Genomic DNA, 16,358 nt, shown 5'->3' on the forward strand with positions numbered 1-16,358 from the left:
AAGTTGGTGGTAACTTGCAATTTCTTTCACAAATACACTTTTTGGCATTTGTCAAGGTGCCATGTGGCGCACATACATGCCCATAGGGCATGTATGTGCGCCATATGTGCACACATGTTCATTTCAGTGGTGCATCAGGGTATCCTTATGACACCCTTGCACCCTTGAAATTATTCTCAATTTGCGGTTCTCAGATTGCGAATCACAAATTAAGAATGACTTCCCATTAATTCCTATGGGCCTCCTGGCCCATAGAAATGAATGGAAGGTATTCCTTAATTGCGATTTTGCAATTTACTAATCGCAATTAAGGAATACTAAGAAATCACAAAAAAAATTTGAATTTCTAAATACATCCCGTTTTGCAATTCTCAAATAGTGATTCTCAAAAAATCGCTATTTGAGAATCGCAAACACGGATTTTCATACATATGCCCCAAAGTGTTTCCTCATTTGCATTGGGCTAGTCCTCATGTAAAAGAGGGAACATCTTCTAGTGATCAAGGCGGCACACATGTAGCAAAGGTAGCATCTGTATTACTGAAAGGCCTGAATATGCATCTGCAGCCCCTTCTCTTAATACCACAAGGCCCCGCGGAGTGCAGAAAGCGAGCGCACACGCTAGATGTGCCTGCAGGCCACTGTGTGTAACAGAGTCCCTGGTTGCATTGAAAGAGAGAGGTCACACGCATCATAAATACAGAATATAGACAATACAACAGGACTACCCTACTGTTACAAACCACAAGTGCTGCCATAATTTAAAAACAAAAAACCCATCCTCCATACCTCCAGCCCACTGATGGATTAACTGGTGCCCACGATGGCCAGTATGATTCTATTTATCATTTCCTAATTTTCAAACCAGGATTCCTAGATTCCTCGACAACTAATTATTTCGGCTATAACCACACAGTTTTGAAGCACAAGCCCATTAATACCCAGTTCCCTAGTAAGTCAGCAAATCACCGGGAAGATTAAAAGGGACGCTGCGCTAGCGTGCAGCAGACGTGCAGCGGACGTGCGCGCCGGGCGCGCCGCTGGCACGCCTACGGCAAGCCTGTCTGCGTCCGTCTGCGTCCCGGAGTCGGATGGCGCCGGTAACGCTAACAATGCCTCATCAGGAGACGCTCGCCTGCATCAACAAATACATCAAGTAAGCTACAGCAGAGAAAACCTACTAACGATGAGTAAGAGTGCAAGCTGCCTCTCCCTCTTTGCTGTCGCGGTAAACTCAGATCGACTTTCTTGTAGTGTTTGTAACTGGAACAATACCCGCCTTAAACCAGATATGGGTGGAACCTCATGCGGGAGTAATCCCATGGAGTGCCTTCTCCCATCTCGAAATGCTGTAATGGAGAATCACTTGAAGGCAGTCCTACTGAATACCAGGTCTATAAAAAACACGAGCTCCAGCTCTTTGACCTTCTCAGTGAGGCTCAACCAGACATTATGTTTGTCACCGAGACATGGCTCAATGCAGGCTCTAAATCTACCATCACCACTGCCATCCCCCGGGGTATATGATAATGAGGAAAGATAGACCCAGTGATCGGGGAGGCGGGGTGGTGATTATACATAAGACCTCCCTCACATGCTTGCTACTATCCATAGCAGAGCTTGAGGGGGCTGAAGCCTAGGTTTCCATATGACGGTCTCCGCCCACCAGTCTATCGTAGGGGCATTAATATACCGCCCTCCAGGGCCGGCTGGTCGGTTTTTGGAATCCCTTAACCATGTTATTTCTCCCATTGCGGCCAAGTACCGTCAGTGCCTGGTACTAGGGGATTTTAACATACATTTAGATCAATCAGCGGACCCAGAATCCGTAAAGTTGTGTGACTCCCTTGACATCTTCAATCTGACTCCCTACATCTCGCTCCCCACTCATGAAAAGGGCCCCACCCTGGACCAGATCTTTTCAACAGCCAAGATTGATATAGCTGTGCCCCTTCCCATTATCTGGCCAGACCACTTCTTGCTCACCTTTAAGATAGTCAAGGCACCTGGAAGGTCGCAGCCCCACTGTAAGCAGCGGGCTAACAGTTTTCGATCCTTTGAGAAGCTAACGCCGGAGGCTTTAGCCACTACACTCAGGCAGCACCTTATTCCCACCAATGGCGCTCTAGAATATGATGTGCTTTCATTGGATAGATGGCTCCAGGAGTGGATGACGCAACTAGCCCCGCCTAAAGCCCGAGTTGCCAAACATGGCAGAGCCTCAGCACCATGGTTCACAGAGGCACTAAGAAAGAGTAAAAGCGCACGTAAATGTCTTGAACATTCTCAGACGAAAAACTATCCTCTGAGCAAAGCCGCTTACAAATTGGCATTGAAAGCATATTATGTCCACGTTCGTTAGGGCAAAAAATCCTTTCTAGCCTCTAAAATCGAACTAGCCGGGAAAAGCAGCAGGGAACTATTTAAGATTGTAAAATACTTTTCTTCCCTTAAGGCCATAATAAGCCCCTTCACCCCCACCTTTGAATGTACAAATTGGATCGCACAATACTTTTACAACAAAATAAAAAACATCCTGGTCTCATTTGGCAATTCGCCCACTGTCAACAGGGCATTTCAGATATGTCCTCCTCCATCTGCCCTGTTGTGGATGAGACTCTCTTAGAATTTCCTCCCATTCCCACAACCACTTCACTGAGAATTTTGAAGGCATTGAAATCCGGCTCCCAGCGGACTCTTGTCCGGCTAAAACTCTGGCATCTATTGCCAAGGTATTAAATCCAGCCATCAACAGTCCTGAACCTATCCCTAACTGAAGGTCTCATGCCAGACAATTGGAAACATGGGAGGATCCTCCCGCTTTACAAAAAAAAAAAAAAAAAAACTCTGCGGACCCTTCTGTAGCCAACAACTACAGACCAATATCACTGCTGCCTTACTTCTCCAAGACTTGTGGAGAAGTGTGTCAATGTTGTCCTCACTGACTTCCTAGAGACTACCCAGGTTTTACATCCTAGCCAGTCAGGGTCTGGGACAACTTCACTAGAGAGACAGCCCTTCTGGAAGTCTCGGAGACGATCAAAGTGACTCTAGACAGAGGAGGTAAGGCTGTATTGATACTACTGGACCTATAAGCGGCTTTCGATACTGTGCCCCACAAGCTACTTCTGCGCAGACTCCAGGACTGCGGCATTAGGGGCACGGTTCTTAGGTGGTTTTCCTGCTTTTTGGATAGCCGCCTGCAAACTGTTTGGTCCCCCCCCCTTCTCGGCCAACATTCCGCCGTTGAATGTTGCAGTACCACAGGGCTCTGTGTTAAGTCCACCCTGTTTAATGTTTATATGGCCCCTCCTGCACTCATAGCAGAACAGCAGGGAGCTAAAATTATATTGTATGCTGACGACACCCAGCTGTTGTTTACCTGTAAGAAAGAAGAGGAAATGATATAAGCATGTGCTTGACAAAGGTGTTTGCCTGGTTCAAACAAAACCAACTGTTATGCAACTCGGACAAGTCTGAAATTATTTTCTTTGGCCACACTCCTGGAGACAAATGGCGACAATGGTGCCCCCAAAATGTGTTCCCCCCTTTAAGCCCAGTTACCACTGTAGAAAACCTCATGGTGAAACTGGATGCGGACATGTCCATCAAGTCCCAGGTTCAATCCGTGGTAGGTACCTGTTTCGGGCTACTAAAAACTATGAGGAATTTTCTCCCTATGCTGTCCATCTCAGATACGAAGACTGTCGTCCAAGCCTTGATTATGTCAAGGTTGGACTATGTCAACGTGCTATACCTGGGCCTCCCCGAATACCTATTAAGTCACCTACAGGTGGTACAGAACGCAGGGGCCAGGGCCTTACTTAGGGTCGGTTCCAGGACACATACGACTCCCTGCCTAAAGTCCCTACACTGGCTCCCAATGGAAAAAAGGTTACATTTAAAGCCCTGTTACTAGCCTTCAAGGCTTTACTCAAAATTGGAACTCCCTACATCAGGAATAAAATTCAGTCCTACACTCCATCTAGAACTTTGCAGTCTTCGACACAGCACCTGACAATCGTGCCAAAATGTTTTCCGTCTCAAATGGGGGGACGCTCTTTTCAGGTAGCAGCCGTGAAGCTTTGGAACAGCCTGCCTCCGTTGTTGAGACAGGTGCATGACCTTCTTAGTTTCAGGTGCCTTTTTAAAACCTGGCTTTTCCAACAGTAGGGAGGCGCCTGCTGTTTCTGTTTACACTGCTTTGTCACGGTTTTTGAAACAGTGCCGGGACACTCCATGGAGTAGCCGCATGCTCCACAAATACCTAATCACATAACCACGACCATCCCCTTTGACGATCCTGGCCCTGGACACTTCCTGGTAGCCCCTTAACATCCCCATGATCTGAGGAGTGTCTGGGCACTCCATCTGCAAGAGACCTTGAGGGGACGCCTTCATTCCTTTTCTCCCTTGAAGTCTCGGTTTGGGGACCAAAGCACAGCTTGCCAAGGTCAGTGGTAGAAACTAAAGTTCCCTAAACTGTCTTGACCCAAACCATCATCTCACTATGGTGCCAGACTGGATGGACACCTATTGCATCGTACTATCTATTGACTGAATGAATGGTTCACATTGCGATTGCTGTCAGACTGAAGACCGGCTAAAGGGACTTCAAAGATGGTCAGGCCTGCTGAATCTTTAAGATATTGCCCTAAGGTCGAAAAGTTATGCCCACTTTAGATTTCTTGACGGTATGATGCTCCTGGGGGTCACATTTGCATAAAACTTATGTGTTTAATGTATCGTACACTATCTGAATGAAAACCACTCCACCGCGCGAGAGCTATTCTGGCTAACTCTAACACCGCTACCACTAGAGCGCCATGGACACTAATTACCAATTGCAAGCACACAGTGTAGCTATCAATGATGCAGTAGGTGCAGTGGCACCAGGCCGCAATAATTTGATGGCCCTTCTTCATCCAGACTATGACGGTGTTTTTTTATTTTTTTAAGTTTGAATTTGTTGAAGAAAAAAGAAAGGGGATAGGAGGGAAGAAAGGAAGAAACAGGAAGAAGGATATGACAATAAATTACAACTCAAGGGAAAGAACATTAGCAATTTTTCAAAATACAGAAAAGACAACGAGCAATGCAATAAAATCTCATAAAAAGGCAAGTAAAAATGAGCTTGAAAATGACATGAGCAAAAATAAATAAGAAAAAAGCAAATGCATTGTATAATATCATCGGAAATAAAATGTGAAGCAAAAAGCAAAGGGAATTCATGGTGGTTTGCGTACTTCAACAACATCAGGATCCAGGGAGGAGCTTACTGGAGCAGAGGAGGAGAGATATGTTACCAAAGGAAGCCAAATAAGGTCTCGTTTAATTGCTAGGGAAATAGGAGATGCAAAGTTGGTGTCTAGTCGATGATGAAAACAGACTGCGTTCCACCAGGAACGATAGGACACATTCGCAGCTTGTTTCCAATTAGAGGTGACAATGTGGAAAGCAACAGCTATCAAGAGGTCAAGAAGTTGGTAATGTCGTGGAGATTGAGGGAGGTCAGGTGAGATAGAGCCTAGAAAAATATGAGCAGGAGAGACGGGAATCTGGAAATGGAAAATCTTTTGTATTTGGGCCCAGACTGAGTTCCAAAACTTGGATATAGGTGGACACTCAAATAACATGTGTTTTAGGTCTGCAGAAGGAGAGGGGCAAGACCAACAGGTAGGTGGAGTCTCTGACGAAAAACGGGACAGAGCAAGTGGGGTAAATACAATTCTGTTATAAATAAAATATAAAGTTTGGGTGTTATTAGCAGCTCTAGAGGTCTTATGAAGTTTGGTCCAGACCTTATCCCAGAGAAGAACCGGCCAGCTCTGGGAGAGATCAAATTCCCAAGCAATTTCAATTTTGGATTTCACTCTATCAACCGTGTAGCGGAAAGAATTATAAATGGAAGACGCAGAGCGGGTAGACTCTAGTAAGGAGGAAGTGGAATTACGATCCAAAGGAATATCATTGGAGAGTGGCACAGATTGGAGGTAAGAGGTGAGAACAGGGTAAAGCAAGTCATACTGTGACCGGGCACTGGAGGGCAACAAGAAAGAGGACCTGAGTTCCGAGAAGGGTAGGGGGACATCATGAGAAAGTAATTGAGAGATCCAACGCAATCCTCGAGAATGCCAGACCTTCCAGTAAATAGTACGGTTACGAATTTTAAGATGAGAATTAAACCAGATATGTTGTTCATGAGAAGAAAGAAGGGAAGGGTACGACGAAGATAAGAAAGGATGAAGAAGAGTACGACAGTGAGACATAATAGGGGTAAGAAGACGAGAGGGGCAAGACGTAAAGGATAAAAATTCACGGAAATTAAAGGGAGAAATAAAGGAAGACTCCATAGTTAACCATATGGGAGGGTAAAAGGGAGAATCAGGCGAAAGCCATCGAGTTGTCCGTTTCAGAGAAAAAGCTCGACGATATTCCCTAAAATCCGGAAAACGAACACCGGCCTGAGCCTTATCCCTTCGTAAAGAGGCGAGAGCTAGCCTAGGGCGAGTACCATGCCAAAGGAACTTTAAAAAGAAAGAATCAATTTTTTTAAATAAGAAACCGGAATACGAATTGGGAGCATAGAGATAGTATAGAGAAGGAGGGGAGATAACATCATCTTTATAGAATTGAGTCGACCCCACCAGGACAAAAAGAGCGGATGCCAACGTGCAATAGCTGTTTCCATTTTCTTAGAAGTGTCAGATAGAAGAGGTGCGAACCAAACACCAAAATATTTAATTTTAGAACGTTGGCAGGAGAAGCCAGATTGAGCAAAATGATGTTGTTGACAAAGAGGATTCAAAGGAAGAAATTCACATTTATCGACATTTAGGCGATAACCAGAGACAGCGGAAAAAGAAGAGACTTGTTGCAGAAAGGGAAATAGAGATGAAAGAGGATCGGAACAATAGAAAAGTATATCATCCGCATAAACCAAAAGCTTAACCTGATTGGAACCAAAGTGAAATCCAGATTTCTTGTCATCCCGATGAATCTTTCTAAGGAAGGGTTCTAAGGCTAAAACAAATAATAGAGGGGATAGTGGGCATCCTTGTCGGACACCTCTATGCAGGGAGAAATATTCTGAGGTCATCCCATTGACAAAAATGGAAGCTTGGGGATTAGAATAGAGTAAGGAGATAATAGAAATAAATTTGGAAGGGACGCCAGACCAACGGAGAGCCAGAAACATAAAATCCCACCCAATCCTGTCAAAAGCTTTCTCCGCATCTAAGGAAATAGCCGAGAAAGGAAGGTGTAATTGCGAAGCTCTGCTAAGGATGTTAAGAAAGACTCACGAGTTATCAGAGGAAAGACGGCCCTTAACAAAACCGGATTGTTCGGGACCTATTAAGTCCGGCAAGAGGGGGTCCATTCGTAGTGCTAGGATGTTAGTTAGTATCTTGTAATCTGTGTTAACTAGAGAAATCGGGCAGTAGTTCTTGCAAAGAGAATGATCTTTATCTTCTTTGGGAATTAAGCAAATTAAAGCCTGTTGAAAGGAACCACTCGAAACCCCTGCTGCAAGAAAGGATTGAAATAAAAGTAGAAACTTAGGAAGAAGGAGGGAGGCAAAATGACTATAGAATTCAATGGTAAAACCATCAGGGCCGGGAGCTTTCCCATGCCTTAGCTTAGAGACAGCATGAGAAATTTCGGAAAGCGATATGTCTATATCCAAAGAGTTTAAATTAACGTGGGACGTTGGAGGAGAGGGGAGGGACTGGAAATAGGAAAGAAGATCCGAAGGAGTTGGAACCTGTTCAGGAGTATAAAGAGTGTCATAGAACTTGACAAATTCGGAGAGAATTTCTTTGTCCTTAAAGCAGGATTCACCAGAGGAAGTCCGTATAGATTCAATCTTCGTACGTTCCTTCTGTATTTTTAAATAGTTAGCAAGGAGTTTCCCCATCTTATTTTTGCCACCATAATATCGGGAGTTGCGTTTTAATAAAAGATTAGAGGCTGCTTCAGTTGTAAATTTTTTGAAGGAGATTTTCGCCACAATAAGTTTTTTAAGAGATACGTCCGAATTGGAGGAGTGATAGTTGGATTCTAGGCTCTTAATCTCAGCCAGGATTTGAGCTGATTTGGCCTCCCTAAGTTTCTTCCGTCTTGCCACAAAATTGATAATAAAACCTCTAGAAGCTGCTTTAAATGAGTCCCAAACCATGACAAAAGAGGAGCCAGGGATGTGATTAAGAAGGAAAAATTCAGTGGCAAATGTAGAGAATTCAGAACAAAAAGTGGGATCCTGAAGCAAAGCATTATTGAATCTCCATCTGCCTGAGTGAGGAGAGAATGGAAGGAGGTCTAAATCCACAAAAACAGGGGCATTGTCAGAGAGTAGTATGGAGCCTATTTCAGAACGGATGGCATGCTGGGATAGGGATTTGCTAAGGAAAATATGATCAATGCGGGATTGGGATTGGTGAGGGGTGAGAAAAAACTATATTCTCCAAGGTCAGGGTTGCATAGTCTCCAGATATCTACCAGAGCATTATTCTGAGTAGTTTTAACAAATTGAGGGCCTTATTTATGAAGGCCTTGCGCCACCGGTGCGTCACTTTTTCCCATGTTAAAAGTGACGCACCAGCGGCGCAAGGCCTTCATAAATAAGGCCCTGAGAGTGCATCTTGGATGACACAAATCTGACTTACGAGTGGCAGTCAAGGAGGGGGTCCATAATTTGATTGCAATCCCCACCGAGCAAGATGTACTCCCCGGAGAGGGAAGCTAGTTTATCAGAAATAGAGGGCCAAAAAGATCTGTCAACTCCAGTAGGGGCATATACATTAAAGAGAATAAGGGGGATATTATTGATAAGCAAATTAACAATGACCCATCGACCATTAACATCACAGTCATGAGAAACTGAAGAAATATTTAACTTTTTGTGCAACAAAATCACAACACATGACGGTGTTTTACTACCCAATCAGGGTTCAGAGGGTTCATTTTTCGTGCTTGCGTTAGGGCCCGTGGCACCCTTGCTGTGCCTCTGTGCAAGCACCAGTGTTTAGGGCCCTGATACAGTATGGGCAATGACGAAATCGGACACAGGTGCTGCCCAGTATTCAAGGCATGCTCAAGCATCTGGAGAAAAAGCCTAAAAGGTTGCTATAATTGTCGCTTCTCTTCAGTTTTTTCCTTTTCTTCTTCCTTCTAGATTCCAGGACAAATCGCTTTGAGACTCCCCCCACCATGCACGCCGCCTGGTTCCTCCTGCTGGTCCTACTCCTGAGACCATCCTTGGGGGAGCCTCTCGACAACCTGTCTGCTCGCAACAGACCAAGGCTCACAGGTACCCAGAGATTTGATACTTTGTGAACATGAACTACCTACTGTTGCAGAACACTTTACTCTGAGGCTGTGCTCCCCTACGGCCTGCCCTAGGGGAACCATAGACTCTCTGAAGCTTGTTTGTGCCCGTCTGTCAAGCGAAAACCCCCTGCACGGCGAAAGGCTGAACACGCTATCCACCACGGTGTAACAACATTACAGGTGATGTGTGTATGTGAACAGAAGCCTACATGGGTGTAGAGCACGGGGATGGTGTTTGTTACCTGCAGCTGTCCCCCTTTTCATGTAGTCAAAAGGATGATCTCGCCATCTCTAGGGAACAGAGGGTCAAGGACCCTCCCAGGATTCCTAGCCATCTCGGAAAATCACAGGCCAGCATAGACTTGCAAGAGAAAGAGCTCTGAGTACTCTCAAAGAGTTGCAAGTCCATTCGATGCAGCTGCACTCGCACACTAGTTCTGGATCTCATTGTAGACATAGTGGAAGTGCTTTAAATGGAAACATAGAAGTGCAGGTACTCACTCTTTAGAGTACCTGCTTGCTCCTGAGAAGTGCCGGTACTTTCCCATTAAATGTATTGCAGCAGCACTGAGAAGTGCAGGTACTCTCTCTTTCAAATGAAAGAAGTGCAGCTACCATAGAGTATCTGCCCATTTAAATCACTGCATAGTGTGTAAGGTAACTCTTGTGAAAGTACTCAATGGTCATGCTCTTGCTATTTGGAAAAGTGTGTGGGACACATGAAAAGGGGAGAGTCTTCTGAGACTGTGTCCATGATTCGCCAATCTTACAATCAGTATTTAATGTGTAAAAGAAAGAGTGACGGTGTCCGAAGCTCTACTCAGAATCAGACTGTCGGTACAAGTAAAGGTCGGGGAGATGAATACCAAGGGTGCAGAGTCTGGAACCCACCTGATGCCACTTTAACATACATGCCAATAGATCTGATTCAGGCAGGACACTCCCAAAGTTTGAAGCCAAACATGTCTTTATTTTAGCTGTCTCCCACCTGAAATTGCCTCTGCTTCAATATATGCCAATGGAAAAAATACATTCCCGGATTTTTACCCCCAAATCTCCCACTTTACAGATTTACAATGTTGGTATGTATGCTTCAATCCACTACCAGGCCCTCCCTGCCCCTTTATCTCAACCCTGCAGGTTCCTGCTTTCTCTCTTTACGGCAGATTTCCATCTTTCCCTTCCTTTGTTTTTCTGATTTGTGGTTTTATTTTCATTTACTTCCCCTAGGTAAATATTTGATGTGGACAAATAAGTGCCAGTCCCAAAAACAAGTGGCAGTGGCCCCCACTGACAACTACTGCCTCAAATTAAGCACTGCTTACAATGACAAAAGAAAACTCACCTATAACTGTGAGGCACTCGGTGGCCATATTACAAAAGATACCACGAAGAAAAGGGCTGCCTCTTGGAGAAGGACGCACACCCTGTGGTGGATGACTGCAGGGAGCCGGTGACCTCTGGAGGAAGGGGAACCAGGTCCAACCTTCAGAGAATGCTGACAGAGAAGAAATAATCATGGCAAAACAATGGTGAAGGAAGAAAGCCAAGTACCTGAGAAAGATGATGTGATTTTAGTTCATCCAGTCCTTTGTCCACAGACAGTTATGAGTTCATTGACCTCCATGTCTGAGGATCCTTACCGAGTTTGAGCTTATATTTTAAGGGTGCATTCAGGCATCATTTGGGGGATATCTCAGAACAGGAACTCGAATCATATGGATACATATCTACGTCCATATGATCAGTAAGAAACCACAGTGACATGTTAAAGGTAGACTTACTCATTAATCTGTGAGATCAAGACTGAAAACAAGCATTTGCAATGCAATTAGGGCTAGCTTTGGCAAGTGTTCAATGTTATATTTATTGTTGTTTTCTTTTGGAGAATATGCCATAAATATTAAAGGAAAAGTTAAAAAGTTTGAAAAAGAATTAGTAAAAATAAAATGTAAGGTGAGATTGGCCCGAAAGCCCCGTACTGAAATGTAGTAATTTTTTAGATGGGTGTGCCCATGTAATGAGAGAGAATGCTGTCTCTCACAGTAAAAGAGACCCTGTGTCTGAAGTGGGCTGGCCCAATGCCCCATGCTATATTCAGTGGTGGGCAGTAGCAAAGTGGGAATGACAATTTAACAGACCAGTGGATGACGAGGGCTGACACAGAGCCCCTCTATGTATGTATACTTGTATGCATGGATTAACCAATCAATCAATCAAAAACTTTATTCCAGTCGCCCAAACATAAAAGTGCAGAATACAATGCAGCTCAAATATAATTACAATAAATGTAAAAAAAGATAAAATACACAATCAAATTAATCCAAGGTAAGTAGAGCAGATTTACATTTAGCAAAGTGAGCAGACCTCTCTGAAGTCCAGATAGGGCAATGGCAACAAGAACCACCTGAAAGCCATAAAATAGTAACAGGGTCCATGATGTTGTCAGTGCTCTCCTATTACACATTTGCGACAGTCCTTGGGTTCGTCAACAGTTAAAATCTTGGAAACACGTAGGTTAGACAAATAAAAACAGCTAAGATCATCATTATCACTGCTTCATCAACTTCCTTCTGATACTCCACAAGTGACCCAAAAACTCAGCAACAGAGCAAACAAGCAGGGGCCTTAGGTCAGATCTTAGAATTCGTAGAGCTTCTTCGTGGTTAAGTGTCCCTAGCAGCTTGCATACTGGTGTTAGCCACTTGGCTCTTGGGTGTGTATATATGCTGGGCAAGCAAATAATACATGAGCTGGAGATTCAATTGCAGTGGTGCAAATAGGGCAAAACTGTGATAACACTGGTGTGCTGTGCCAGGAGCTTGTGAGGGAATTCAGGGAGAGCTTGCCAATCCTGAATTGCATATATAATTTCCTGTCGTTCGGTACCTCGATGATATTTAGGTAGCTTTCCAAAGAGCTAATTGACTTAAAGGCCAAATATTCCAAGGTTAGCCGACTCCACGATGGATTGATATTTTCAGACTGGACTACCCAATCCCAATAATGCGCTTTAATAAGATCTTTGGTAGGGAGCAATGTCGAGTCCTTGTTTTCTTAAAAGTACTCTAGCCCTATGTCTGCCAATAGGTGTTTCACATTTCTTAGCCAGCTTATTTTAATTAATAGTGGGTTTCTAACGCGCTAGAATCGACTCCCGAAGGAGTATCTCTGCGCAGTAGACCGCTGGGGAACCCGTCCTGGCTTTCCTTGTGAGATGGTCCCTACTGGGTATCCCCAGCGTATGTGGGGGGCCGTTGTGGAGATGAGGTAAGCTAATGCCCAGAGTTGCCAAGTGTGATCCCTGTTTAGAGTAGGCACCGAGGTGAGAATTATTGAGTCCGCTGACCCTGGTCCACGCCCCTGCCGCGTCAGGAATTGAACCCTGGACCCAGGCCGTCCTCTGCTCTCAGGTCTGCCGCCTCTAACCAGTGAGCCACACCACTCCACCTGTTTGATGAAATGTATCTAGCAAGCTGACTTCCTCAAGAGCAGAGTCATATGAGCACAGTTCAGGGGTGGCCCGGACTCTCTGCCAGAACAGCAACGGTCGCAGCTTAGCCTTATCAACAATGGGTTTCCTACCCAGGTCTAACCTTAGAGAGCGAAGAGGGATACTCTGGGGTAACAGTACTAAGCTCCTCAGGAACTTATTTTCAGATCTGGAAACGTCATCTATCTTGTCAAAGCCCCACAATTCAGCCCAATATAGGGCTGAGCTTACATCTTTAGATTCATAGATCTGCAAAGCTGCTGCCACTGGTTTACTAAAGGAAGTTCTGTGTCCTTTATTTAAGGCCCCAGATATTTGCATGTGCTTCAGGGTTGGCTTAGCCATGTGGGGCTTCCAAGTAATATCTTCAGATAACGTTATACCCAAATAGTCAAAGGTATTTACTCTCTCGCTCTCTCTAGAGAGTATGAGAGAGAGAGAGATATGCCTCCCAGAGTTGGTCTTCCTCTATATGATTTGTGGGGGTTGATTATTAAGAACTTCGTTTTAGATGTATTGATCTCTAGCCCTTGCACACCACAAAAATCATTAAAACGATTGAGGAGTAGCTGTAGCCCCCTTGCAGTTTTGGACACTAGCAGCGTGTCATCCGCAAACAGAAGAGTCACTATTTTTTCTCCCCTCAACATGCATGTAATAAATCCTGTACTACATTGTTCATGTAGCGGGAGAAAAGTGTGGTTCACTGGTTAGAGAGGCGGACCCTGATGCAGAGGTCAGACCCGGGACCAGGGTTCAATTCCCGACGCGGCAGGGTCTTGAGCTCAAAAATGTCCATGGACTCGATAATTCTCGCCTCGGTGCCTACTGGAATCATGGGTTCACACTCTGCAACTCTGGGCAATAGCTTTCTTAATCTCCACTACGGCCCCACCGCAATGCGATGCCTGGTCTTCACCTTGGGGATGCCCAGTAGGGGTTATCTCGCAGGGAAAGCCAGGATGGGTTCCCAAAGCAAGCGCTAAGAGACCTGTCGGTGATTTGGCGCTATATAAATCGAAATTAACAAATCGAAATTAACTTAACTCCCCTGCTAACACTAATTGGGTCAGTAAACTGACCTTGGTCACCCCAGCTAACTTTGGCGTAATTAGCATAGTGCAAGTGAACGACTAGAGATAAAATCTCCGGCTGCAGCCCCATTTCTATTAATACATGCCATCATTTCTGGCTTGGGACAAGATCCAAAGCGGTCTTTAGATCAATGAATGCTACATACAGGTATTTACTTTTATTTGTGATTTTGTTTTCACTAGATGAGGGTGGCCAGAGACTGTTTCCAGGCTGGACTTAAAATGGTTCCGTTCTGTAATTCTTGTATAAGAAAACCTTATGGCTGAGAATATTAGAAGGTTGTCAGGCAGAATCCTTGCGGACGAGGACTTGGAGGAAAAGTATGAAGTTGAAAAAAATGTAAGAGATGACTAAAATCAATGATCAGCTGGAAACCTAGGCCAGACATTGCATAGCTGGAAAAAGGTAACCGATGTTTAGGTTGCATAACCATAAAACATGAAATTACATAAGCAAAGAAGATTTAAGAAGACATGATCAGATCGAAAAGATTCATCGATGTCGGACTGACCGCGAAAGAAGATAGCTGAATGGGAGAAATCAGAAAACACATAACTGATGTGGGTGGCCATATGCACGTACTAGCAAAGGCCTAGCAACAAGCTAAGAATGTTGAAAGTACAGGAAAGTCAATTATTTCAAGGTTGACAGGTTTGAAGGGCCACAGCAACAGGAGAAACGGACAAGGACTGACCATTGTGACAGCACACAAGGACAGTCAAGGACAAAAGATGCTGTTAATGCAAGTCGTGAAGCTCGGCTGAATGGAAGTCATCCAGAGGGTCAGTCAGAAACAATGATGGGGATTTTTCATGGCCTCCGTGAAAACGAAAAAGAACACCAACGTCCATGTTCGACAGTGTCGGCATCTGAGAAGATTCATTGTGTCACTGGATACAACAAAACAAAAGACAAACCATGCAGTCTACTGCAGGCAAATCTATGGGGTTGCGCATAGTTCGCCAAAAGATGGAAAACTCCCTACGTCTGTACTATGCTGATGTTAAAAACAAGCATTTACAATGCAATGGTCTCAGCATTATTAAAGGTAGAGCTATTGCCATTGCTCATGACATTTTTTTTTTAAATCATAAATAAATGGCATTGTCATTTATATTGCCAATAGCTTAATCGCTTGCATATGCGAGACCTATTGCATTAGCACCCACACACAGAGTAAGTAGTAGAGTGAGTAGTTGTTGGTGAGTAGGAGAGAGTTATTAGTAAAGAGAGTATTAGAGAGCCAGTAGTAAAAAGTGAAGGAGTGAGTATTAAATAGTGAGAGAGTGAGTAGTAAAGAGTCATAGAGTCACACACATTTACATGCACAGCCACACCCTTACGTATATAGTGTGTTTTTAGTTTCAGTAGTAAAGAGTGAGTAGTATAGAGTGACTAATTATGAGTGAGTAATGTTGAGTAGTAGAGAGTGTGTGTGAGAGAGAGTGTGTGTGAGACAGTGCTCTGCTACTGTCTTTGCTCCAGACCACTTGACACTTTTAGCATCCACCAAGACCCTAAGATTTTAAATAAACTCCAGCATGAGGGTGGAGTCCTTTACTCCATCACCACCTCAGGTAAAGAAATTCCTGCTGCTCGAAACCAAACCGATCCACACTTCCTCACCCAGGTAGCAAAGTAATTAATGAGCAGACTGGTTATGAGCAGCTTATCAGATCTAACATCATACTGATAGGATTGCGGTTGCATACATTTTCTCCCCTGACAAAACTATTAGTAACTCTAGCCCAGACCCTGACGGAACGCCACTTGATACTCCTGCCTTCCCATACCATCTTCAAACCCGGATACACTGTCTACAAAGCTAACATGTCCAGCACCCCTATCCAGCTGACAAGTTCAGTGACTCTCTGGTGACTCTAGGCACACCCGAGGGCATCAACCTGTAGGCAAAGAAGTGCAAATTAATTAATTACCTGATTAATTAAATCATCTCCATCTATCCATCGAGGGGCTGGAATGACAATCCCTATATCCATCAGCGCTTTCCTAAACCAGCGCCAATTTAGGAAAGAGAAGAAAACCTATCGCTTTAAAGAACACAGCATCATGGCACAGTAACAGTCCACTCGTTTTCACAGTACCCGGCTACTCCTCTGACTACATCTTTGCTTTTGACCACATATAGTGCTCCCCTGCCTTTTGGCTTCGTTAATGCAATACATAACCCACATTCATACAATCACTTGGTTCATGTCACTGGCACCATCAAGGGTGGCTTTCTGCCAAATGCTGGACAGAATACATGCTACTCATCCTAGAGTTCAAAGCCAGCATGGTAAAGAGCCCTTCTACTTCATGTGGGTGGTCATGGCAGACCTCCAATTCAACCCTTCCTTCCAACCTTTCTTAACATTCTAACCATAACTTCAATTCTTTGTACCCTCTCAATGTTTACATCCTTCTGTCTGCTTGGAAG

Source organism: Lissotriton vulgaris, chromosome 5 (assembly GCF_964263255.1).
Source record: "Lissotriton vulgaris chromosome 5, aLisVul1.2, whole genome shotgun sequence".
Lineage (NCBI taxonomy): Eukaryota > Metazoa > Chordata > Amphibia > Caudata > Salamandridae > Lissotriton > Lissotriton vulgaris.